General features: G+C 34.4%; 1 long non-coding RNA gene across 2 annotated transcripts in view; it reads left to right on the top strand.

Annotated features, from left to right (window-relative positions):
* Nucleotides 1–27,607, top strand: part of LOC103219590 (uncharacterized) — a 143,506-nt gene that overhangs the window by 95,645 nt on the left and 20,254 nt on the right. For both annotated transcript variants that reach the window (XR_012094756.1, XR_012094755.1), the window contains exon 2: nt 24,686–24,792. This is a non-coding gene — a long non-coding RNA (uncharacterized lncRNA). The remainder of the gene's footprint in view (nt 1–24,685; nt 24,793–27,607) is intronic.

Here is a 27,607-nt window from a genome sequence, read left to right as displayed (position 1 = left end):
AACATAACTCATTGCTAGCAAGTTGATAATGAGCACTTAGTATCAGCACTGGTGGTTCTAAGACTCAGTTGTAGTACCTCTTTGAAGTATGGACATGATGAATAATTATAATAAAATGGAGACACTCTGTGCATGATAGTATAAGAGGTCAAAAGAACAAAGGAGTGTGAATATTATATTTATTATATGAGATCTGAGGCCCCATCAACTGACAATGTTGCATGAGGAAGCCAAGATAACATTTGATTCACTAAGGCAATAATGAAACTACTGATGAAGGATCTACCAGCATCTTTCGGAAGCTCAGGCATGTTTCTCTTCCATATGCAGAAATTAACCGTGGACAACATTGTCATAAAACTGGGCTACTTGGTATTAAAATTGTGTGTAGAAATTGTGTGCCATCTAGGGGCTAACCACAAATAGGGTTTGTAGTTCTTTCTCTAATAACTAAAATGCTTGGACCTAGAAACAGTAAGGTAGCTATAGGCCTGGTCTTTCTCACCCTGTTACCATTACTTTCAAGGAAGCACTTGTGAAACCTGTGCTCTCCATCTGTCAACTTCAGAGTATGCTATATATATATACACATATCTTGTTTTGTTTTGTTTGATGAAGAAAGGGGGGGTAGTGGGAATGAGAAACATGTCTACCAGAGGATACAATAAAGTTTCCACTGAACTTTAAGCTCCAACTACCATTGGCAACTACCTTTGGCATTTAGTGCCTGCTAAATAGCAGGAAAAGATAGCAGTTACTGTACTGTAGAGGTAATAGATTGATTATGAAATAAAGGTAGGGATTATACTACACACTATGGGCAAAGGAAAATGTATCTGACAACTAGGGGATTGTCTGATTGATCTCCTAGATATTTCCTTGTCTAGTGATGATGGTGTATGGGTAATTGTGCCGTGAAGGCCAAATTAAGTAAAAGTTGACTCCTTATGGATGAGTCTTAGTCACTCCATTGTTCATGGGCCCCAAATATACCAAAGTGCTTGTTGGAGGTAAAGTCTATATAATATGGTTGGTCAAGGAAAAGGAAATAAATACCAATTAATGCTTTGGATCAATTAAGTTACAGTAACTGAGATTATATTTTATTAACCCTCTTGTATTAAATATTTGTAGAGGGATTCCTGCTGTTTACTTTGAAGGAGATTTAGATGAATTAGACTTATTAGAGGGCACATGGGATCCGAGTGGTGCAAAGAGTGGACGGTATTAGAAAGATACATCTTGAACTTTACTTTGATTACTGTCCTAATCCTATTACACATGCTACTGTGGTGATCTGTTCTGTTTTGTCCAGTCAGCTTCACCTGATGAATTGTGACAGTGCTTTAGTGCAGGCTTGGGCTATGTACCTCTCATTTCCTGTTCCAAGACTAGGTACTCACATATGTGTAATCTAGAAGTACAGAAGAGTGAATACCCTGTGGGGTATTTTTTGATCCATGAGTGAGGGAGCTGATGGATAAATAGTATCTCTCTAGGCACATGTCTCTGAAGCCTCATTTTAGGAAGTCCATAGCATTAAACATTCAGCCTCTATAGAAGAGGCTAATATGCTTCTTTATAATGACTTTTTATCATGTACTATCTTGCTCCTTCTGTGCCAGATTCCTACTGTCTGGATTGCCCTCCCAAATAAAGTACTTGCACTTCATCCTTTGATCAGTCTCTCCTTTCTAGACACAAGCTAAGTTAAATATCAAAGTCTCAAGTGGGTGCTTAGGTAAATGAACATGAGGCCTTGCTTATGGAGTTCAGAATGGAGTGGACATCCTGAGTTTCCTAAGATTGAGAACGCTGGTAGTCAGGATTTTTGAGCTTCTCAAGGAGTACTGAATTACTAAGAAGGCTAGCAGAAGTGTGAAGGTTGGGAACAGAATATAATAACTCTGTGACCTTGATGACTGAAAATCATGACTAAGCTCTTACAATTATGACTATATGCAGCACAAAGCAAAGATCAAAAAAGAGATGTTATGCTTGAAAAATGATCAGAAAGAACACAGAAGAGCATACAGAGCAGATGTTACTCTACATGTGTGTTCCAAATCCACACATAAGATTTTATATCACTCCCAAAAGGGACTGCAAACTGGATGGAGCAATACTGTTTTTTCTACTCACATTTTACCAAACAAGACAGAGACTTAAACCCTGTACTGAATTAGTTACTATATATTTGCAAAACATAATTCCATAATCAGTGGAAATTATTCTTCAAGAGAAAAATTGTTTCAGATAGATAACTATTGTTTTAACTTCTGCACAGGGGTTTGTCAACCTTCCGGTAATATAAATTGTCAACCCACTAAAGCTGTAAATCCAAACCAAATAGTGCATTTCTAAAGCAAATGTTTTAGTGTTCTAGACAAAGGTGTGCTACCAAAATAACATTATATCAGCATATATAGCTCTATTTCATGAGATATGGCATTATAAGTCTTTTGTTTGTTTTGTCAGGTAAATGATCCATGAGTTCATCTGGGAGGCATACAGAAAACTCTTTTCTGATTATTTTAATGTATTGTTTTAACAGTACAATTGCTTTCATATCCATTGGAAAGAAAACTCTTGGGCTGAACTGAATTATTGTCAACTTAGTTAAACTGGAAACTGTGTTTTCTAGAATTATCTTTCCTATAAGAGATAGGATTAGAGTTGGTCACAGGAGAAACTTATATGAAATATGGAAGGTGGAGGGAAGTAAAGACCATTACTACCAGGGGTCAATGGGTCATCTTGAGTGATGGGCAGACACAGAAGTCCCCAGGAGTCCCAGCTTGCCTTCTTACTATCTGTTCTACCTCCAGTTCATCTTCCTGACTGATGGTCCTGCTGACTACCGCCCACAGATGCTTGCCTGCAGAGCCACAGAGGTGGCAACCAGTCAGAGGCAATGGCTTTCTAGAGACCTTTCAGTGAGCATCCCATTTTGCTCATCGCTCATCAATGAGCAGAGCCATTTTGAAGGCCGGATGTGCTGGGCTCTCAGAATTTCCTGTAAGATCTGACTTGTTGACTCATAGTGGGGCTTCAGTAGGAATAGTTATTGATTTCTTCTCTGATCTTCTGACATCCTCCTTCCATAGCTTCATTTTCTCATACTCTCCTGCATTTTGTAGAAGGTCTAATCAATAAATTCTTCATTCTCATAACATTTATTGTGCCTCCACTTCCCTGAATGAACCCTGACTTATGTATTTCCAAACTAATTCCATTTTCAATGAAATAGACATTTGTTGGGCCCCTATTTTGACCTAGCACTGATAATTCAAATCTCTTTAAGATTAGTATGAATAATTTCATCATGATTAAATAGAATTTGTACAATTAAATAGATGACTTCAATCCCAATTTCATCTCAGAATTTAAAGACATTGATGATACAAATCTTTTCCAATCCTGGTAGGCACAATAACGTTTCTTCGCACACTGCCCCCCCACCCCCACCCCCCCAGCAGTGAGTCTGCTTCCCTAGTCTACTGGGCTAGGGCTTTGGCAAGTACAAAGAGTGGTGACCGTAAGTCTGAGCCTGCTTTTACTGGTAGAACAACTCTCACTATTTTATCTGCATCTGTTATGAAGAAAAATATATTACCATGGATCTTTTAAACCCAGACCAGACATTTGAACTGTCATTTTCACCTCTGATTTCCATCAAGGTTCACAAAGCTTTTAAAGGCACTCAGTAATGTATCCTGTATATCAAGATCCACAAAAGGCGACGTTTCTGTTCTACAGGGGTGAGAGGCAGAGCGCCGGACTCTTTGTAGTCCACGACCAGGGAGTTCAAAAGCACCAACAAAGGACTTTTATGCAGCCAAGGACTTTTTTCTATGACTTTTATTCTGAGCAAAATGTATTCAGCCAAGAAAGAATGGGAAATAGTGGTCTTAAAATAATTTCCGTGGCAGAAACTGGATTTCAAATGATATAATGAACTAATGTGCAGTAAAGAGATGGAAATAATTAGCTCAGACAAGGCATTTGATAGAGTTAGCAGAAAAATAATTGATCCACATTTTATGTGATTCTTATAAAAATGAACTCTATGGGAAAATTAGTAGTCTTTGATAGGTATATTCAAAAATATAGAGTCACAATAAATATTGGCATTACATTTTGTGAAATGTCATATAGGCTGGATTACAATTCAGATATTTGTTCTTTTTATGAGTCCATAACTATGTTCTTTTTCATGATGGAAATTTCCATTTTCCTTTTAGATTTGTGATTTTACTAAACAGATCTTGCTTACCTATTGGTTATTTATAAGTCTTAAGATTTCATCAAGATGTTGACAAAATTTACAGGATACAGTTGAAATGAAATTTTAACATGCATAAAACATTAAAACAAGATTTAAATGAGAATAAAACTGGAAAACATGAAGCAATGTTTACCTGCTTTGTCAAAAAGCTGGAACTATTCTTTGGATACTCAGTTTACACACATCAGGTCATTTATTTAGCTGTGGTATGAAATTGTGTTGATCTGCCCATACTCTGAGGACTAGAGTTAATGGTTATGAAATTTTGAATTGCCTTAGCGTCCAGGTGAATTTCTTACAGAAGATAAATATCAATTGCCTAGGAAACCACATGGTTTACCACTATTGTTTCATCTCAGACTACTTCATTTATTTTCTTATTTATTTATTGAGACAGGGTCTCACTGTATTGCCCAGGCTGGAGTGCAGTGGCATCATCATGGCTCACTGCACTCTCGACCTCCTGAGCTCAAGTGAACCTCTCACCTCAGCTTCCCGAATCACTGCATCTACAGGCATGTACAAACATACTCTGCTAATTCTCCTAATTTTGTAGAGATGCGGTGTTGCCATGTTGCCCAGGCTGGTCTTGAACTGCTAGACTCAAGTGATCTGCTCACCTCGGCCTCCTAGAATGCTGGGATTACAGGCATGAGCCACCACCCTTGGCCAATCTCAGGCTAATTTCTATGATGAGGGTCCTTCTTGTCGTAGTGGTATGGCCAGGATTTGTGAGCTACAACTTCTGCTCCAAATGGAATGTATTTTTTAATTCAATTACTTTACAGCTCTTAAATTATTGATTGACTTTAGTACCCTGAACACTGGCAGTTTTAAATTCTCTCCTGCCTGAAGCTTTGTCCCAACTTTGGTATTCATTTGTCTGGGTTCTACGTGTAGCTTGTTTGGGACTTTATGGTTTATCTCTCTCAGTCTCTACATAATCTTAGTTCCTGCTTTTGTTCTGATATGCCTCTACCCTGATGTGTAACTACTTACTATCCTGAATTTCAGAGATGGAAAGAATAACCACCTATGCACAAAAATTCTCACTACAGAAATGTATCCTTTGCTCTCCTCAACTTGGCCTATGTGTATTGTTTCCGATTTTCAACCAGGTTATTCCTCTAAGTCCTGATATTATAAAATGTTTACATGAAGTTTTTAAAGCACTCAGTAATGTATCCTGTATATTAAGGTCCATATTATTATTATCGTTATTATTATCTATAATGATAACAGTTATTATTACTATTATTATAGCTTCAGTTATGAGCCAGGACTATGTCAACAGGGACTGAGTCATTAGGCACAACCTCCTGGAGCTGTTTAGTGCACAGCCTGAGCAACTCTCCACAGCAGCATCCTAATAGCTAGCACTTTAAAGCATAATTCTCTATGTAATCCTCTCAATAGCAATGCAAGATAGTTATGATTGTGCTCATTTTACAGAGTGGTTCCTAAGGCTCAGAAAAGTTTAGCCAGGTGCCCCAGATCATTCAACCAGCAAGTCATAAGATGAAGTTTTTACTTCACATTTGACTCCAAACCGCATGCTTTTGTCATTATACCTTGACTTTGCATTGATTTTTGAAAAATTGTATACAGTATGTAGTAATTTAGTATTTAAGTGGTGGAGCTGTTGGCCTATGCTAAGTCTTTCTTGTGAATATTTCCTATATTTCACACATTTTCTTAAAACATTAGATATTAAGGGGAGAGGGTATAAAAGAACACAGTCATCTACAAACTTTAAGTACTGTAGGAAGTAATTTGGATATCTCTCTAAAGACAATTTGTTTACTTCTTAGAGTTGGGAAATGCTGGAGTTACCTTTGTTATAATGTTACCATCATAGTTAGGATATTTTCAAGGTTATAGGCATAGGGGCTAAACGAATTAGCAATTGATGGTGTTGGTTACTCTTAGATACCCTCCTCTAGCTCCCCAGAAATGGTCGAGAGCACGTTCTAGGGCTGTATTTGATAAGTTCCTTCACTGGCTGCTCACAGAGGCATAAGGACATCATGTTCAAAACGATTTCTGACCTTTTCAAACATGTTTGTGGGGAGCAACACTCAACTAGTGAACAATAAAATGATTTCATTTATACTTAAAAAAATCTTTTGAATATCAATATACTAAATCCAAATAAAATTAAATTGAAAAGTAAGTCCATTTATTGAAGTCATTTCCAGTGTATTTTGGTTATGTATGATAATATTACTAGAAGAAATAGGGTGAGGGCCACAAGGAAACTATAATTTTAGCAACTTATGAGTCTTAAACTATTAAACATAAAAAATTAAACATTTTAAAAAATTAATAAAAATATCTCTACTCACTCTTATGGTATTTTCTTTTTGAAATCAGACACATTGTTCTTTCTAAATCTTCACTAATTCAAATGTCATTCATTAATTTCAATACAATTAATTCTGTAATGGTGGCCACATTTATCCATGCAGGAGCTAATTCTAGAACAGTGGATATTTTGTCTATCACAATTAACATAACAATTTATAGAGAAGAAATGAGAAAATAAAACAGGAAGGCAAAACAAAAGAGAGCTTCCAATAGTGGGAGAAGATCATGAAGAACCATCAAAAACTCTGAAAATATATTTTGAATTGTTTGAATTTGGGATAAATAGTGAAATTATGTTTCTTGCTGAACAAATATTTATGGACCACCATATAACAGCATTAAGAAGTTTAGAAATATTAATACAGTAGGAATGAAATCATGGGGCTAAAAGGCATTCTTTTATTTTCTTTTTTATCATCATTTATTGTAATCATCATCAATCTTGTTTATCATTTATTATGCACTTAGTTTTTGTAAGGCACTGTTCTAGGTATTACCAAACTTTATATTATAATCCCTTATATTCTAACTAGAGTTACCTATATTTCATGAAAACATTTCATGTATTTTTCTATTAAAAAATAAAAACAAAAACTGGTGAATCATTAATGTAATTACTGTCTGTATTTTAATTTAGTAATATCTTTTGAAAAAAATAAAATTTTCATATTTACACTGTACTGTAAAGTGATGTACAACACTAAAGCTTTGATTCATTTATTTTTGAGTTCCAACTATGTCCTCAGTATTCTGCTAAAATAGAATTGTGATATAACAGACTTGCTGAAGCTTAGAATATAGTGGGGAGATAAATAGAAATAGTAGTTAAAATATAACTTAAAATAAATACATGGTTACAAACTGTAACAAGAATTATAAACAGAAAGGTTCAAAGTTAAGAAATTTAGGTTCTCTTCTAAGCCTTGTCATTAACTAGCAGTAAAACATTCAGAGTATTACGCACTCTTGGACCACAAATTTCTCACCTAAAAATTTTATTTTGCAGACACTTTGATTCTATGTTTGTATGTATAAGTAGATTTCTAATTTATATTTTATTTTTATAGCTTTTTAAAAGAAATACCTATTTATAATGTAGTTAATTATCTGAAAATTGCTAGAGTTAATATTCATTATTAAATAAGTTTTTCAATATAGCGCACGCGCACACACACACACACAAAGACTGTAAGATTTGGTACGAATTTGATCCTAAAGCTATATTTTAAATAAAACATGTTTCTCAAAATTTTATCTCAATATTCTATATTTTCACTGCATTAAGGTTAAAATACAGTTTTCTTCTTGGGGTTGAGATAAATTGCACTATTCAATAGATTTTTCATCAATATTTATTTTTATTATTTTGAGTATTGCACCATATATACTTAACTGTAGCTTATGAAAAATTTCCTAAAACAAGTTAACATAGATCTTTTTTTTTCTCCTGGGTTATGAGAGCATAGCTAATACATATCACTTGCTTTGTGCTGGGTACTACATATTACTTTTTACACAACTGTTGAACGTGATGCTGTTTAATGTGTTGGTGCTTATATGGATCTCAATTTAAAGGTGAAAGAACGGAGATGATTACTAATTACCCTGCCTAAGATGTCAGTAAGGGAGAGGGCAAGATTTGAACCCAATCAGTCTGCCTTCAAAGTTTGTACACCTGCAACTAGGCGACTCTGCCTTCCTTAGCAAACATCTAAATATGGCTTTACATTTTTTGGATACTAACTAATGTAGACCATCCTTTCACTAACCTGGTACTAAGTCCGGACGACACTTTTTGACAGTTTTAATGTGTTAAAATGTACTGACCTGCCTTTCAGCATTTTCTATACTTTTCTTTTTCGTTAGTCTAAGAATGGGATTATTATGGACTTGTTAAAATGGCAGGAAAACCTATAGGACACTTTTAAAGAGCTGTGACCTAGTTTTGTAAGTGTGCAATGTGCTGTTAAGGTTTAAGGTTAAGATAAGGGTTTCTTTGCCTTAAATTTGCAAATCTCTGTTAATGAACCTCAACTATGGCCTTAACTTGGTTGCTTCTCCATATATATCAGAGCTTGAAGGAAACTCTCAGTACCGAAAAATTTAGAATTGGAGCAGTCTTTCGTAATTTGGCCCAATTCCCTGCTTTATAACAGGAGCATTTAATTGGGTTGAAATCCATCAATCCAAGTAACTTGCCAGCATAATTGCAATTTCAAATGAAAATTAGAGTCAAATGTGGTAATGAAAAACATCGTTCCTTAAAACAAGTTGTTTGTTAAAGTTACTTTGAATACTGTTAAGTTCTAGGCAGTATTTACTGTAAACACACTATTTGTAGTATTAATTTCATAGAAAAAAGAAATGAAGAGATTAACATCCAAAAAAGAATGCTTTCATAGTCTTAATATCTTATATACAACATTTTTTAACTTAATGGGGTAGTACAAAGGATATAATGATGTTTGCAATTTTTAGTGTGTTTATATTCAATACATTCATTGTAAATGTATTTAAATATTTATAGCTGTATTGTTTTAGGGAAATAGATTTTCTCTTAAAATTTTTAGAATTAGACATAAACAATTACAGTCAACTTGTTCTCAATCCTTAATCTTGGTTACTCATTAGCATCACAAGGAGGTTATAAAACACACACACACACACAAATGTTGTAACCCCAACCTAGGAAAATAAATCAATATCCAAGGTAGAACTGAGTCAATGCTAACGTTTTATGCATCTTCCCCTCCCCACCAGATTAGTTTTATAATTCATGCCTTCTTCTCTTTTCTCACTACTGACATCAAACTGTCATGTCTTTCTAGGCCTGTAAGAATATTTCCAGATACCCACTCCTATGCAGCCTTATTTATTTATTTATTTTTGAGATGGAGTCTTGCTCTGTCGCCCAGACTGGAGTGCAGTGGAGTGATCTCGGCTCACTGCAAGCTCCGCCTCTCAGGTTCACGCCATTCTCCTGCCTCAGCCTCCCGAGTAGCTGGGACTACAGGCGCCCGCCACCACGCCCGGCTAATTTTTTGTATTTTCAGTAGAGACGGGGTTTCACCATGTTAGCCAGGATGGTCTCGATCTCCTGACCTCGTGATCCGCCCACCTCGGCTTCCCAAAGTGCTGGGATTACAGGCGTGAGCCACTGCGCTCGACCCCTTTTCTTAATAATTATACCTTCATCTCTAGTCAAAATATTTTTCCTTCATTTGCACTTCTCTAGTCTTTGATATCTTTATTTAATATGCAGTTTGTTGTCTCTCTGCTATTTAATTGTAGGCTTTTTAGGTGTGATTTCCAATTCATTTTGTATATACATTTTCTAGCATATAAAGCATTGACGAGGTCTTTAACACTGTCTGCTTGACTGAATTGAATTTAGAATTTACAAATGAATACATTATGAAATACACTATGGAGAAAAGCAGATTCAATTTTCAAGGCATTCTTTTGTCTTTGATTCACTTAGCATATTTTACTCACATTATTCCTTTGTTGAAATTCGTTGGGTAATAAGTCTATTTTTTTTTTTATACTTCAAGTTCTAGGGTACATGTGTACAATGTGCAGGTTTGTTACATATGTATACATGTGCCATGTTGGTGTGCTACACCCATTAACTCGTCATTTACATTAGGAATATCTCCTAATGCTATCCCTGCCCCCTCCCCGCTCCCCACAATAGGTCCTGGTGTGTGATGTTCCCCTTCCTGTGTCCAAGTGATCTCATTGTTCAATTCCCACCTATGAGTGAGAACATGCGGTATTTGGTTTTCTGTTCTTGTGATAGTTTGCTGAGAATGATGGTTTCCAGCTGCATCCATGTCCCTACAAAGGACACGAACTCATCCTTTTTTATGGCTGCATAGTATTCCATGGTGTATATGTGCCATATTTTCTTAATCCAGAATAAGTCTATTTTTTAATGTCTTTAGATTTTTACATATTTTTCTTTTGATGGGGAATACCTCTCTTCGTGTATCTTAATTTCCACCTCAAGTTTATGTTCTCTATGAAGCTTTTCCTCACCGCTCTCTGCCTTCCCTTCATTTCCAAGAAAATCGACTCCTTTGTGCTTCTGGAGCACATTGTACAAATTAGTCATTGACTTTTTTTTCCCCCTTTTAAACAAAGAGTGTATGCTGCTTGAGGGCAAGGGTGAGTATGCTTATTCACCTTTGTATACCAAAAACCTGAAATCTGATTGCCATTTAAAAATGAATTATTTGAGTAAATGAATGGAAGATTCTGTGGCAAACAGTCTGTCTAGGCTGTTGATCTCATTCAATTTCATTGCTTATTTACCAATTAGAACCTAACTTTTCCCTCTGCCATGCCTTGGATTAGAGCATAAACCCATAGCCAAATAGAACTAATTTAAGGCCGCCATGCAGGGTTTCTAATCTTATGGCCAATTATCTTTGCTTTTTCTTTCTTTTTTTTTTTTTTTGAGACAGATTTTCACTCTTTATTTCCCAGTCTGGAGTGCAGTGGCGTGATTTTGGCTTACTGCAACCTCCATCTTCCGGGTTCAAGCGATTCTCCTGCCTCAGTCTCCCAGTTAGCTGGGTTTGTACGTGTGTGCCACCATGCCCAGCTAATTTCTTGTATTTGTAGTAGAGAAGGGATTTCACCATATTTACCAGGCTGGTCTCAAACTCCAGACCTCAGGTGATCCACTAGCCTCGGCTTCCCAAAGTGCTGGGATTACAGGCATGAGCCACTGTGCCCGGCCAATTTCATTTTTTAAATCAATTTTGCTTTTTTGGAAAGGAGATATTTGGACATAGAAAAAAATCATATAGTCCAACGCATAGTCCGAACAAGTAATCTTTAGAAACCTCGTTTAATGAGAGAAAACAACATGCATATGGGATAAACTATTTGTTTCAAAGAGTGGCATTCCTCTTGGAATGTTTTTTTCTTTTCTTTTCTTTTTCTTTTTTTTTTTTTTTTTTTGGTTTTATCTTGTATTTTCTAGATACTAGGCCAAGCCCTAGATTCTACTGCTACATTTTCCTATCTCAAAAAATTGTTCCTCATTGTCTCCTTTTCTTTCTATGTCTGTTCTATGCATGAACTTATGTGCATTCTAAGGCATATTTTAATTTAGAAACTTTGCAAATTTTCTGTTACTTATTAAATATAATTCTACCTACTTTTAGATATTTATTTGCATCAAACTAAAATGTAATTATTTTGCTTCATATGTGTTATGTGAAGAAGAAACTGCACTTCTATAGTTATCTGTGTCTATAGGATTGGTATCAACACGAGCAATTAATATTTTACAAACTAAGCAACCATTTTTCATTGGCCACTGATTTGTTTTCTTCTTACCTGTTTGTGTTCTCCAAAATCATGAGAGGAGTCTTAGAAACAAAAGTGAACTGCAAACTGCGTATTTCAGACCTTCACAAACTCACCTTTCTATTTTGTCTTGTACTGTTATGTAAAATTTGCTCCAGCATTTTGCTCAGCAAGATGGCAATTATTAACAATATATTTCTCTAAACTGTTGCTGCAAAGCTATTATTCACGCAGGGCTACAACCGAGTTAATTTTGGAAGAGAGCTGTTCAAAGAGGCCCAGAGCTGTAGCGTTTATGAACACTGCCTTTTCTCTTATTTCTAATTAGTGTGAAATGGTTCCAAACAGGAGTCAGCCCCACAGAAGTCTGTGTAGCACAAAGCCAGGCTTGTTAACGGACACAGGAAACAGTTTTGTTTTGCTGAATAAACAACTGCGTCATAAAGCCTTTTCAAAAGGAACACAATCTGATTTACCACACTCTTTAAATGTTGAATGTTGTTTGTATGCCTCTGAGTCCTTTTTATTAAAATTCGAAAGACCTACTATTATGACTCAATATAGATGATGATATGTTTGTGATGTTTCCCTGCAGTAGAGCAGTAGACTTACCTAGTAATACATTTTCCCTTCTCTTTTTATTTTATAAATTAACTTTTATCTTTTGTTTTGTGTGTTTTTGATGCATGACTGCCCTTCTAAATTTCACACTATACCATTAAAACAATTTCGTTATCAATAGTGACAATACTGTAAGAAAATCTGTTCATTACTTTGCAAGAATTAGCTTATGTTTTATTAGTTTTTTGTTCCAGTATAAATTTCCCACCCATGTTGCTGATAATTTGTTTGTATAAGTACTTAAAATGCTATAAAATATAGTTTACTGCAGGAGATCTTCTGACATCTGCATTACATGAATAAATTGGACAATTTAATCTAATCTAAAATATAGCTCAAATTTCTGACTTGATTTTCACTATTGTCAAACCCAGAGATCCTCTAACTAGTCAAATTTGACTTAGTCAAATCACACAAATCCTGGTCTTGAATTTGCCCAAGATCACTCAGTAATGATGTGTAAAATTACGCAAAATTTCTGTCTCATCTTAAGAAAATTAAATATGTCTTAAGTTGTTTGCATCCTTCCAACATGCCTGTTATATTTTGAGTGCCCAGAGTGGGTGCTCAAATAATGTTATTTGAGCAATGCTGCTTTCTTCATGCAAACTAATATGAAAAGTTAAATCTCCTTTAAATGAAAGTCTTTGAAACATATTCACATGAAGTTATAACCATATTATTATATGATGCTTAATTTCATCATATGGCATATCCTTTATTGTACTCTCAGATACAGATCTGATAGTAGTGGCATATAATTTATTGTTGCACTATCAGATACAAAGTCATTTCAGATGCAGAGATGAGAGAATACTTGAGAGATTACAAAATCATAATCCCTATTGCCTTGATGTTGCCGTTGTGCATTTATATTTAAGCAGGAATGAGAAAATTTAATTCTAAATGTATTTTGTATTCTGAAATCTGTGAAAGAAATTACTTACCCCATGAAATACTAACTGCTGTGGAGAGTAAGGCTTACTGAAGTGGTGTAGATAAAAGAAAAAAAAATACCCAAGAAAACATTAATTTCTATGGTCAGATGGAAATGAACATTCAGAAACTAAAGAGCAGGTTTAATACCTTTTGCTCTAGTCTGCTTTAATTTATGTGATCCTTAACTCTAAAATATGTTCTTTTTCTGTCTTTGCTAGCATTACCATAACGTTTTCCTTTCTGCATAGTCACAAAAACTAGATAAATGTTTTAAGGAGAGAGGTAGATAGAAGATAGGCAGGTAGACTGCTATAAATAATTAGAGATACATTTTAAGAATATATACACACATGCATATACACACATACAAACATGCACAAACACACATACATATATACATGTAAAATACATTTGGAATATGGTTTAACATTAATTTCTAATAATTATTTACCCTAATAATCTTGAAATACCGTTTATTATTCCTGTTTTTCAGCTGTATATAAGAAAGAAATCAAATGTTGCTTAAAGAGCAGAGTATCCTCAAAAACATGACCTGAGAGTTTTTCACCTTTCACGTTGATTTTGTAATTATTTCCCTCAGCAAAATTTCCTCACTTCCTACAGTGTTTTGTTTTTCTGTCCCTGGATTCTCAGTAATGTCAACACTCCACTCAGATCTACAAAAGAATGTGCACCTATTAAAATGTGTCACATTAGTGATGAGCAGATCAATTCTTTTTTAAAAAAAATACATGAATTAAAAACTTCAATGTAAACAGAAACTGCTAAAGAGAAATAATACATTTTCCCCAAATCTTAAGGTTTTTTGTATTTGCTTAACACTAGCATCTCAACTTATTTCAGGTAAAAGTAACCCATATTCTAATCTAACTCTGACTTCATTTGCAGTTAGTTCTTTCATATTTTGCATTCATATTTATGCACAAATATACATACATATATGTATGTATATTTTGCATTCATGAACATACACAAATATATATACATGTATGTATATTTGTATATATATGTATATTTGTGTGTATATATTCATGAATAAGAAAACAATAAAATTTAGAGAAATTTTACATATATATGTATTGGCTGGGCTAGAAGGTTTTTTTTTTTGTTTTTAAATTTTTTGGTTGTCTGATCCCTTTTGGAGTTTTCTCATTGCTTAATTACTAAAATCAATATGTTAGGGGAGAAAGAAACAAAGAAGATCCAGTTTTGATCAAACATGCCTTATTAAAACTCTGAAAGTGGAGCAAATTAATAAGTCAGGGTTGCAGCTATACAACCACACAGAATAGAAAAATAAAGTCTTCTTTCTATCGTGTGATTTCATTTTCAGCAGTATATTGAAGCTTAGCTCTTGACACTGCATGATTAATGTGTAGAACATCTTTCTTTTTATTATTACAGGTAGCATACAGATTTTTGAAAGATACCAATGTACTAAAGCTGATATGAGACATAAATGTGCACAATCTAGTGATAATCTGGAAAAATCATTAAAGGAGCAAGTAATTTGTTACTTCTTGTACAGCATTGAGGTACTCCTGGAGCTCACTTTCTAGTAATGTGAAAGTGTTAATTCATTTAAATTCCACATTAAAAGGGCGATCTTAGGTGAAAGTCAAGCACTACATATCTTTAACATTGTCACAGTGGAGGGGTCATAGATGAGAGAGAGACAGTGAGAATTCGCCACCTAATGCTCCTCCCTGTACCATAGGATTCCCTTACCTGTAGTTAGCCTAATTAAACCGGATAGGGGACTGTTCTTAATTGGTTCCCCGCTCTATTAAGTAATGCAGATTTTTTTTCTTACTTGTACAACGTATCTTTTCTCTTTGGTCATAGTCTGTATATCTGGAAATTATGCATTTCTGGAGTTCCATGGGTTTTCTTAATTCACTTCCCTTGAAATTAATGAACATTTTCATTAGTTCTATTTCACATTAAACGATGTTTCAAAATCACATAACTTAAATGAAATTTAAATTTATACATAAGTTATCTCAGAACATTGTTTGGATTATTTAATTTCCAGATTGTTTTGTTGTTAGCTTTTAAAAATGGCAGTGATAGCATTGGAGTGTTAATGTTTAAATGCTTGCTTTCGCCATGTTTTGTGCTAAGCTTTTCCTTATCAGTTTCCTCAACTGGTTAATCCACTACTTCCAATGGTAGACAATACCATACATATTTTATACCTGACACATCCAAGATCCACTGAAATTGGATATACAGTGTTTTAATCTGGGCCTATAGAATTCCGTGGAATCTCTTTGGCACCATATTGTTTACATAAAACACATTGTTAAAATATGTTTCCCCAAAAGTCAAGCCAAAGATCCGTCCTGAACCAACTACTGTTGCTAATAAATGCAACAAAAGTTTTAAATTTATAATTTATCGTTGTTTATCACACTGTATTTGTTTATTTATTTATTTTAGAGATAGAGTCTCACCCTGTGGCCCAGGCTGGAGTGCAGTGACATGATCACAGCTCACTACAGCTTTAAACTCCTGGGCTCAAGTGATCCATGTGCCTCAGCCTCCTGAGTAGCTAGGATTACAGGTGCACAACATCATGTCCAGCTAATTTTTTTATTTCTTTTTAAAGACAGGGGTCTTGCTATGTTGCTGAGGACCTCAAGCTATTCTCCCACCTTGGCCTCCTAAAGTTCTGGGATTATGGGTGTGAGCCACTGCACTCAGCCTGTTTATCACACTTTTAAGAAATTATGCACATTAACTCATTTATTTCATATATGTCATTGTTTGGGGGAATTTGGTTTATGTCACTTTCATTAGAAACTGAGGTTGTTGTGTTATTTTGCTCTTTTTATTTTTTATTTTTCTACTTTTGTTTGTCTACTTTTGGTAGTCCAAAGACTCGCAATGCTCTGGCCTGTAACAAAATACTCTGGTAATTTGGCCTTCAAGATATTTTTTTCTCTCTCCCCTTTCCTTTGCTCTTGCTTCTCATCTTCCCTCTCTCCCTTCTCTCCCTACCTCCCTCCCTCCCTGCTTCCTTTCTTCCCCCCTCCCTCCTTCTTTCCTTCCTTCCTTCCTTCCTTGCTTCCTTCCTTCCTTCTTCCATCCATCCGTCCATCAAGTCAAAGACAATTATTACTGGAAAATCTAGAGTGATGATCCAATCCAATTCCCCACTTCAGGTAGTAAGTGAAATTTTTTATTGGAACTGAAACTAGAACCTGAATCTTCTGATTCTGGGGTGAGTACTCAATCTACCTAACATGTTTTGTCCTGTATTTTTGTTTGCTTTGCTTTGGTTATTGCAGTTGTTTGTTCTGTTTTATTTTTCAGAGCACAGAGATTATCTTTTAAAGATCAATTTATGTAGTACTGACAGTTGGCATAGATCATAAACTGTCCTTTCATGGAAGTCCAATTCTTCTAGTCTCTCAGACTCTAAAGAAATTGCTGTATTTTAATATCATTATGTGCCTTGGGAAAATGTTCAGCTCTACGCATATACTACAGAACTTAAAGTCAAACTAGCAACATTAATCAATAATTTCTCTCTTACCTTTACAGAATGGTGATCCATTTGTTCTTAAATGCACTGACATTTTGTCATATGGAACATTTTCATTTTGGCTACAAAATAAGTGGAAATTTTAGTTTGCAGCAATAAACTTCCATCTCCCATTATTAAAAAGATTATATTATAGTTGCATGCATCTTTATTCTTTTTGATATATATAGTGTAGGATCAAAATTCATAAGTGACATGATGCATAGTACTGTTGCCCGGCTTAGGTAGCTATGGTACTGATGTGATAATGATACAGCAAAAATAAAAAGCAAATTCAGAATTCAGTTTGCTTTCCATATTTCTTCACTAACTTAAAAAAGTTAGAAAAGATGGCTTTCAAATAATTTTCCAATCTATTGATCGTGCAACGATATTATATATTATTATTAATGACTACCACTACAAATAGAAACACAATACTTTGGTAGTTAAGCAAAAGAAGAGTATTAAATCTTATTGTATTGTAAAAGTAATGAATCAAATTTTGGAGAGGCTGGAAGAAGGTAAATTTACCTATGTTGCACTTTATTTTTTAAGGTCATATATTTAAAAGCCCATTCTATGGCTTCAAACTTGAAGTCGTCAGCTAATACGCTATCATTTACAAAAGATGTGCAAAACACTTTTGACAATAGAAAGGTTTAATATAGTTGTTGCTTATCAGGGTCTATTGGTTTCAATATCTGATATGCTGGATAAATTGAATATTTCTAAAAGCTCTTTTTCAATGCATTGTTTGCATTTCTGAAGCAGCTCATTGTGATATATATCACAGTTTTTTATTGTTTGTAATTAGAAAACACAACTTCACTAACATAATTACCTTATTTTGCTTCCAAAGTATTATTTTTTAAATCCCAGAACCCTATTTTCCTAAAAATATTGGCACAATTAGAAGGGAAGATATAAACCTAATCCCTGCAATCAGACCCGTTAACCACCACACATACTGCCTTATTTAAGCTGATTGCTGGTAAACCGGCTGCCTGTTACGCTCACTTGCTGTCTCTTTAGGCTCACCTACGGGGCAACAAGTGTATTTCGGAAAAGAGTTTTCATCAAACACATGAAACTATTTATCTTGGAAATACCATTCTCCCTAAAGATGTAGGCACCAAGAAGAAAACACCACTGAGTTGTTTCAGGTCATTGTGTGGGATATGGTGAGGAAACTACTTCACTTGTCTTTGAGGTCAGATTGACAAGTAGCATTTCACTTTCAACTGGTGAAAAAAGAAAGTAAGAAAAAGCTTCCAAAAGTCAACTAATGGACAAATATTAAGAATGATTGGAGCATTACTTAGCAATGTAATGTAAAAAAATGGTAATAATTATAGCCAATATTTGAGTGCCTACATGCACCAGACACTTAAAATTGTTTTATTTGATTTTCCATATTAATTTCTTAAATATATGAGGTAAGTACATTATTATAGTTTCCACATGAAGAGTTATGGTTCAAAATTTAGATAGCTATTTCAATATGCATTCCTAGTGGATATTGGACATCTTTACTTTTTAAGAATAACTTTAAAATTATGCTCACAGTACGTAAGCCCACATCAGTTAAAATCTATGAAGTACCACAAGCATTAAGTTAGTACTTAATATGTGCTAAGAAATGTGCTGAGTCAATTCTTTAAAATCTTTCGGTCAGAGAAGTTTTGCTATTGTTAGATGAAGAAAATGCAGTCACCACCTGTTAAGAGCCTTGGTTTTTCCAGAGAGTTGCTAGAGTCTCAGAAAATTCTGCAATTTTACTTCAACATTTACTTTATTAACCAGAATAGTGGTGCTTCTTTGCTTAAGTATTTTGTAAATAAAAAATGAAATGAATAAAGATCACCTGTTTAACATAAAATATGATACATACTTTGTTCAAAAGATATGCAACCAGAAAATCACTAAAAGGAAATTGCAAATTTGGACCAAATGAAGCATGTACTTTGTTTTCTAGACACCACGTTACCTGCTCCCTCTAATAAAAAAAACACAAAAAATGGGTGGCAGAATACAAAACACAATTTTTAAAAAGAACCAACTAATGAAAAAACTCTGCTTTGTTAGGACAATTTACTTCTGATACAATTTAAGCATAAAATTCAATGGCATTAAAAAATTCAAGTTAAGTGTAAAGTGTAAACACAAATTCGATGCTGGATAAACATGGTGTCAAATCAACTTAAAACTAAGGAGGGAATTATTAACATGATTTTATATAGTCATCTAAATGGTTATTTGCCAATTATATTTTATTCAGTTTTAAATGCCTTAATGCCAGATGTGAATAAAGGAAGACTTTTATGTGTGATGTTATTTGCTTGATTATTTGTTTTTGATCTGGTCAAGACTCTCAGACCTCCAAATAAACTGTTAATTAAAGGTTAATTTCTATTGTGCCAATAGGGAAAAATAGAGAATGGATATAACTTCTGAGTAATGAATTAACTGCAGAATGTGGTTTCAGATAAATGAAAAATTGTAGGAACTCCAAGAGGTTCAACCTGGTCATATATATACATATATATACACATACATACAAATATATACATATACATATATGTGTATATATACATATATACATGCAAATATATATATATATATTTGCCATGGGTTGCTAATTTGCAATGGCTGTCATAATGAGAATAGCCAAAATTGGATAAATGTGACAAAAAATTAACAAAGTGTTTCATACCCTTAAATTATACCACATCAAGAATGAGGAAAAAGCGTTGCCAAAGGAGACTACTGCAATGCTACTTGTATTCTTGCAATAAAACCAGCACAGCATCCAAATCAAGAGAGTTACCATCTGACTTCTAACTTTTTCCCCTTAAGAACAATTTGAATCTCTGGCATCCACCGTGTCAGTACTTTAAAACCTGTATTTCCCACCCAAAGTCCAATTAGTCTCTGGTTGATGAATACTCTCATTTCGCTTTCTGTTGTCCAGATTTCTTGGTTTGGGCTTATTCTAAGTCAATAGCAGGGTAAACTATCCGTACCATATTTGTTCTAGATGAAACAGATCAAGATAACTTTCCATCCAAATACTGTGTTGATGTCACAGGAGGAAAGATTTGAGCTAATTGCACACCATAATCTAAAGTTACATTGCAAGTGTCAGGTGTTGCAGTGAATTGGTTATGGTACAGGGAATGTTACTGCAAGAGATTTGGAGGACACTAAAATAGATTAATGCTACACATCTCCCTCAAAAACAAGAACACGTTTAACTCTTTATTTAAAAAATAAATAAACCATTATGGCAAAATAAAATTGAACCTATTTAATGCCATATTTTCTGAAGGGATTATCTTTTACAGTAATGTAGGGTAAAAATCACTTAATTGAGCTCTAGTGTCCTTTCACCTTTCCCTCTCTTGAGAACTCTTTTTTTTCCCACTTCTCCCCTGTACTTATTTAATTTACAATATCGCTGTATGTGCAGTTCTTAAGAAATGATGCAAGAGACTAGCAGGGGAGAGAAGAAATCTAACAGCTAAACAGGTGTACATGGAAAATAAATAAAAAATTGAAAAATTGGGCCTCATGGGTGCTATAAAAGGAGCATTTGCTGAATAACTAATTTGGTAGCCCTTGTGCCCTCTGAATTATCATTCTGATTTACCCAATCACACTGTCTAGCAAACTCAAATTGCTTAACACTCTAATTTTCTGTATGCAGTATGAAAGGAGAGCAATTTCTTACTGGCCAATTATTATAGAAAATAAGTGGTTCTATTTTTATTTGTTTTTTGTTAATGTTGTTTCAGTTTCCCTCTATAATGGAGGACATATTCAGGCTAAAAGAATACCTGAATCATGTATTTTTAATGGTACCAAATAATTAAATGCAGTATGACAATTGCTTAAAAGTTAACTGACTATTATTTAGATAATAATAATCAGCATAGTATTGTCCTCTTTATTCAGTTACTAAAGATTTATTGAACACCTACTACATGTATCCCTGCCTAGTATGACTGTGCTAGTTAGGATACCAGCCATTTGGAAATGTTTACAGTATTTTAGACCAGTCATTTTATATAATATATTCTCCATATAACATACCATTTTTTCCCTAGCATCCCATACTATCATTTCAGTATTCACCTTCTAAACACATGAGGCTTGTATAGTTAAACCAAGGTAAAATTTAACAATATGTAATTTTGTCTCAGAGTTGCTGCCAAATTTTGTGCTAAGTGCATTCTATCTTTTACTTATCATGAAAATCTCATTAGTTATCTACTATTATTATGCCCACTTTAGAGATAATGAGATGGAATTCATTAAGTAACTTGCCTAATGTCACATTACTAGTATGCATATTCAAACTGAACCATACTTCAAAGAATAATCTGTTAACCATGATTTTATGTATGATCCAGATGTCAAGTTCATTGACTTTTTATATATAAACAAATACAGTATTTACACAAAAGACTTTTTAATCTGCCATCTTAGCTACTATATGACTTTTTTACCCTTTTTTGAGAGAAAAGGGATAAATTAAAATAATCTCATAATTTTTTTTCTTTAAATGTAGTTCTTTTCCATAAATTTCCTAAGAAGATAATCACTATGGATAACAAAACTCAAAACCAAATGACCTACGCATCAAATTCATTTCAGAGTATTTAATTAGCTATTTAATTATATTGAATTATGTTGCTTGTTTTCCTTTAAATTCAGCTTCCCTTCTCCAACAGGTTATTTCTTTTCTTTTTATCTGGTTTCTTTACTTCTTCTCTCTATTCATAATAGAGCCTATGTGAATAGGGTCATTACAGTAACAGCAATGCCCTGAACACCTTTTTGTTTTTTTAACTGTCCTTTAATCTTATGGATCTGGCAAAACTTAATTGGAAATTGGCCCTTACTGTCCACTTTCCCAGCTTGCATAAAACACCTAGAATTGTCTGTGGGGAGTCTCAAAATACATTAGGCATGTATTCCTAGTCACTAATCTCAAATATGCTGTAATTGCCATCAATTCTACTACCTTTCTCTGATCAACACACATTCCAAATTTTCCCAACAATTTCAAATTATCTGTGTTCTTAAATATCTTGCCTCTTTTTTTTTTTTTTAATCAAAACCTTATTCATGCTCACTCTAGGGCAGACACTCTGATATATCATTTAACTCTCATAATCACTTTGAAACATTTACTCTGAAATGTTTCAGAGCTACTTAACTCTTAAACTGCTGAAATCCAAACTCACCATCAGCCATTAAACAATTGGTCCTCTTAGGATATTCTTTATCTCAGTAATTGGTAGATCCTGGATTTAATTCAGCTAACTAGGAAGTTTGGAGAAAACCTAACACCCCTCCTTCATACTTAACATCCAATACACTGCCAAGTGCTGATGATTCTATCTTCCGAATTTTTCTCAAGCATATCTCTCCAACGCTGCCACCATGCTTAGCCATGCTACCATCATCTTCCATCAGGTCTATTATAAGAACTGCTGTGATAGTCTCCATGTTGTATAACCAATTACCACAGAATTAGCAGCTTAAACATGTTGCATTTATTATCTTACAATTTCTGTAGAACAGAAGTTCAGAGAGGGTCCCCTGCTTGGTGGCTCAAGGTTTAAATCCAGGTGTTGATTAGGCTGCTTTCTCGTCTGGAGTTCAGGGCCTTCTTCCTAGCTTATTCACAGTGTTGGCAGAACTCAGTTACTTGTGGATATAAAAATGAGGACTGTTTTCTTGCTAATTGTTGACCAGGGAATGTTCTCAGCCCCTAGAGTCTACTTTTAAGTCCTTCCATGTGGATGTCTCCATAGGCAGTTCACAATATGTTTGTTTATTTTTTTTGAAGGCCAGCAGCAGAACCTCTCCTGTTTTGAATCTCTTCTTTTAGGAAAGGGCTGAATTTTTTTTGAAGGACTCACTTGATTAGCTCATGTCCAGGATAATTTCCGTTTGTTGATCTCAAAGTCTTTAATTACATCTTCAAAATTCCTTCACCTTTGCCATGTAACATAGCCTTATCATGAATGTGAAATACCACCCTATTCATAAGTCTTACTCATATTCAAGGAGAATGGATTACATAGGGTATATACATAGGAAGTAAGGACTTTGGGAACTATCATAGAATTCTGCATGCCACAATTGCCAGGCAGTACCAAAACGAATTCTGATCCATCTTTGTTCCCTTCTCTAATGCTGGAAGGATTTTCTCAAACACAAATTTGATCATTTTATTCCCTAAATTAAACTCTATTTTTCTTTGCCATTGCTCTTGATAGGAAGCAAACACAATACATTTTTACAAAGAATACAGTAACTAGCACGGCCTGGTCCTATCTACCTCTCTAGCTGTATCTTCTACCAGATTCTCTTCAGTCTCTACATTTAAGTTAAATGATTTTTAAAAATTCCTTTTATTTACCATGCTGCTTCTTGCCACAGAGACTTTGTACCCCCTGATGTCTATCCCTGGACCTTCTTCCCTCTCTTTCCATCCAGTAATTTTAAAGCATTCTCTAGATCTCAGATTAAGCATCATTTCCAAAGACTAACTCCTCCTTTTAGGGACATTCTTTGCACTTTGTAGTTTTTTCAACTTTCCAAGGTGAAATTTCTCTGTCTTATGAAGTAAATATTTCTGTCTCCTCTACTAAGCTGCTTAGGGCAGAAACCAGTTTGAATTTTTATACCCTTGTGTGTTCCCAGCATTAGGAATAGTAAATTCAATCAATATATCATGACTGACTAAATGAACTAAAATTTTTTGAAAAGAAATGTAGTCTTCTTTCTAAAGCAATTAATTATATTTGTGCATGTCTGATTATAATTTATGTTTTTGAAGCAGTAATTAACGGTGTTAACCCTTTAATAGAGTGTATATGGGCCTAATATGAAAGTGACATATTTGAAAATTGCTTTTCTATGAAAAGGCTCAGATTTTGAACAATTTAGAACAAATCGATTAATCTCTTACAGTCATAGGGAACACCATCATTTAAAGGAACATTAAGGTATTTGCCAAGAAATGTTTTAATTGTAAGATTTTTTAAAAGAAGAACTATATTCTGACGTGAACATTTGAAAGATATTTTAGTATTAAAATTGTAGACATAACAGAACCTAATTGAACATATAATAGCAAAATATAAAACTGCAAACACTTAGATCTGTAGAAATTTTACTTTAAAAAGGTAACCAAGTTGATTATATTTTTAATCTGATTAACTCTGCATATGCAATCTCCCATGCTAAAATTAGGATATTACTTTGAATAAGAGAAGAGATGTGTAGGAGAAATAAATTCTGCCAAACCTAATGCCTACCAAACAGAGATGTGTATTGTTGAAAAAGACTGATCCACTAAATTGTCATATTTTGCAGAGTGCATTTTCTTATGTCTGCCTAGGTTTTCATATTCAATATTCTAAAAAAAAAAAAATCAAGACTCATCTCTGTACCCAAGTGTTCTAAAAGATATGACCCTGGACATTTTCTGATCTCAAAGTTGTCAAATTGCCAAACCAGTGGAGGAGAAGGAATTCTCAATGGTTATTCATATTTCTTTTTTCTTTTCTTTTTTTCAGATGGTGTCTTGCTCTGTTGCCCAGGGATGCCGTGCAATGGTGCAATCTGGGCTCACTGCAACCTTCATCTCCCAAGTTCAAGTGATTCTCCTGCCTCAGCCCCCCAAGTAGGTGGGATTACTTGCACATGTCACCATGCCTGGCTAATTTTTGTGTTTTTTGTAGAGACAGGGTTTCACCATGTTGTCCAGGCTGATCTCAAACGACTGACCTCAAGTGATCCACCAACCTCGGCTTCTCAAAGTGCTGGGATTACAGGGATGAGCCACCACACCCGGCCTCATGTTATTTATTAATATATCTTAGAGATGTATGCTACCAATTATAAACTAAGAAAATTACCTCTGCAAGTGGACGTATGACATGATGTGATATGACTATTAGTTGAAGAATAAACAGTATTTTAAAAAACAAGTATGTATAAGAACGATTTCTCAAACAGGATCATTCTTAGTACATATCAAGGTCAAATTTGGAAGCCTACTGTTAGATGCATACTCATTTAGGATTGTTATACAGTTTTGATGAACTGATCCTTTATCATTATATAATGTTTCTCATTATTCCTGCCAATATGACTTGTTCTAATGTCTACTTTGTCTGATATTAACACAGCCAATCCAACTTTCTTTTGATTAGAATTTGCATAGTATATCTGATTTCTGTCTTTTTACTTTTAACCTATCTATATCCTTATATTTAAAGTGGATTTATTATAGACAATACAGAAGTGAGTTCTGCTGTTCTATCAAATCTATCAATCTTTGCCTTTTAATTAGGGTCTTTACACCATGAATGTTTTAGACAATTTTTCATATCATCCAATTTACATCTGCCATCTTGCTACTTTTCTACTGTCTAATTTTTTTTGTTTCTTTTTCTTCTTTTGGGATACTTGAGCATTTGAAAGTGACTTTATTTTATCTTCCTGATCAGCTTATTTTTTGTACCTCATTTTAATTTTTAAATTGTCACTCAAGGGTTTACAATATACACTTTTTTTTTTACATGGATTTTTACCAAAGACAAAAAACACATGATTATCTCAATAGATGCAGAAAAGGCCTTTGATTAAATTCAACATCCCTTCCCGTTAAAAACTCTCAATGAAATAGGTATTGATGAAACATTTCTCAGAATAGTAAGAGTTATTTATGACAAACCTACAGCCAATATCATATTGAAGGAGGAAAAGCTGGAAGAATTGCCTTTGAAAACTGGCACAAGGATGCCCTCTCTCACCACTCGTATTCAACATAGTGTTGGAAGTTCTGACCAGGGCAATCAGGTAAGAGAAAGAAATAAAGAGTATTCAAATAGGAAGAGAGGAAGTCAGATTGTCTCTGTTTGCAGACAACATGATTTTACATTTAGAAAACCCCATCATCTCGGCCCCAAAACTCCTTGAACTGATAAGCAACTTTAGCAAAGTCTTAGGATACGAAATCAATGTGCAAAAATCACAAGCGTTTCTTTACACAAGCAATAGGCAAGCAGGGAGCCAAATCATGAATGAATTCCCATTCACAATTGCTATAAAGAGAATAAAATACCTAAGAATACAGCTAACAAGGTATGCCGAAAGACTTATTCAAGGAGAACTACAAACCACTGCTCAAGGAAATAAGAGGGATGCAAACAAATGGAAAAACATTCCATCCTCATGGATAGGAAGAATCAATATCATGAAAATGGCCATACTGCCCAAAGTAATTTATAGATTTAATAATATTACCATCAAACCACCATTGACATTCTTCACAGAATTAGAAAAAAAAACTATTTTAAATTTCATATGGAATCAAAGACCCCGTATAGCCAAGACAATTTTAAGGAAAAAAAAAAAAAAGTAGTAGGCATCACACTACCTGACTTCAAACTGTGCTATAAGCCTACAGTAACCAAAACGAAAAAGCATGATACTGGTACCAAACAAGCATATAGACTAATGGAGCAGAATGGAGACCTCAAAAATAACACCACCCATCTCAACCATTTGATCTTCAACAAACCTGACAAGAACAAACGATGGAGAAAGGATCTCCAATTCAGTAAATGTGCTGGGAAAACTGGCTAGCTATATGCAGAAAACTGAAACTGGACTGTTTACTTACATCTTTTACAAAAATTAACTCAAGATAGTTCAAAGACTTAAACGTAAAACCCAAAACAATAAAAACCCTAGAAGAAAACCTAGGCGATACCATTCAGGACATAGGCATGGGCAAATATTTCATAACTAAAACATCAAAAGCAATGGCAACAGAAGCCAAAACAGACAAATGGGATCTAATTAAACTAAAGAGTTTCTACACAGCCAGAGAAACTATCATCAGAGTTAACAGTCAACCTGCAGAATAGGAGAAGAGATTTGCAATCTACCCTTCTGACAAAGGTCTAATATCCAGAATGCACAAGGAACTTAAACATGTTTACAAGAAAAAAGCAAACAACCCATCAAAAAGTGGGCAAAGGATATGAACAGCTACTTCTCAAAAGAAGACATTTATGTAGCCAAGAAACATATGTTAAAAAGCTCAACATCACTGATCATCAGAGAAATGCAAATCAAAACCACAATGAGATACCATCTTATGCCAGTCAGAATGACAATTATTAAAAAGTCAGGAAACAATAGATGCTGGTGAAGCTGTGGAGAAATAGGAATGCTTTTACCCTGTTGGTGGGAATGTAAATTAGTTCAACCATTGTGCAAGACAGAGTGGTGATTCCTTAAGCATCTAGAACCAGAAATACTATTTGACCCAGTAATCCCATTACTGGGTATATACCCAAAGGAATATAAATCAGTCTACTATAAAGACACATGCACATGTATGTCTATTGCAGCTCTATTTACAATAGCAAAGACATGGAACCAACCCAATTCCCCATCAATGATAGACTGGGTAAAGAAAATGT

This window comes from Chlorocebus sabaeus, chromosome 12, assembly GCF_047675955.1.
Source record: "Chlorocebus sabaeus isolate Y175 chromosome 12, mChlSab1.0.hap1, whole genome shotgun sequence".
Lineage (NCBI taxonomy): Eukaryota > Metazoa > Chordata > Mammalia > Primates > Cercopithecidae > Chlorocebus > Chlorocebus sabaeus.
The sequence above is the reverse complement of the archived record's forward strand: the minus strand, read 5'-3'. Positions and strand labels throughout refer to the sequence as shown.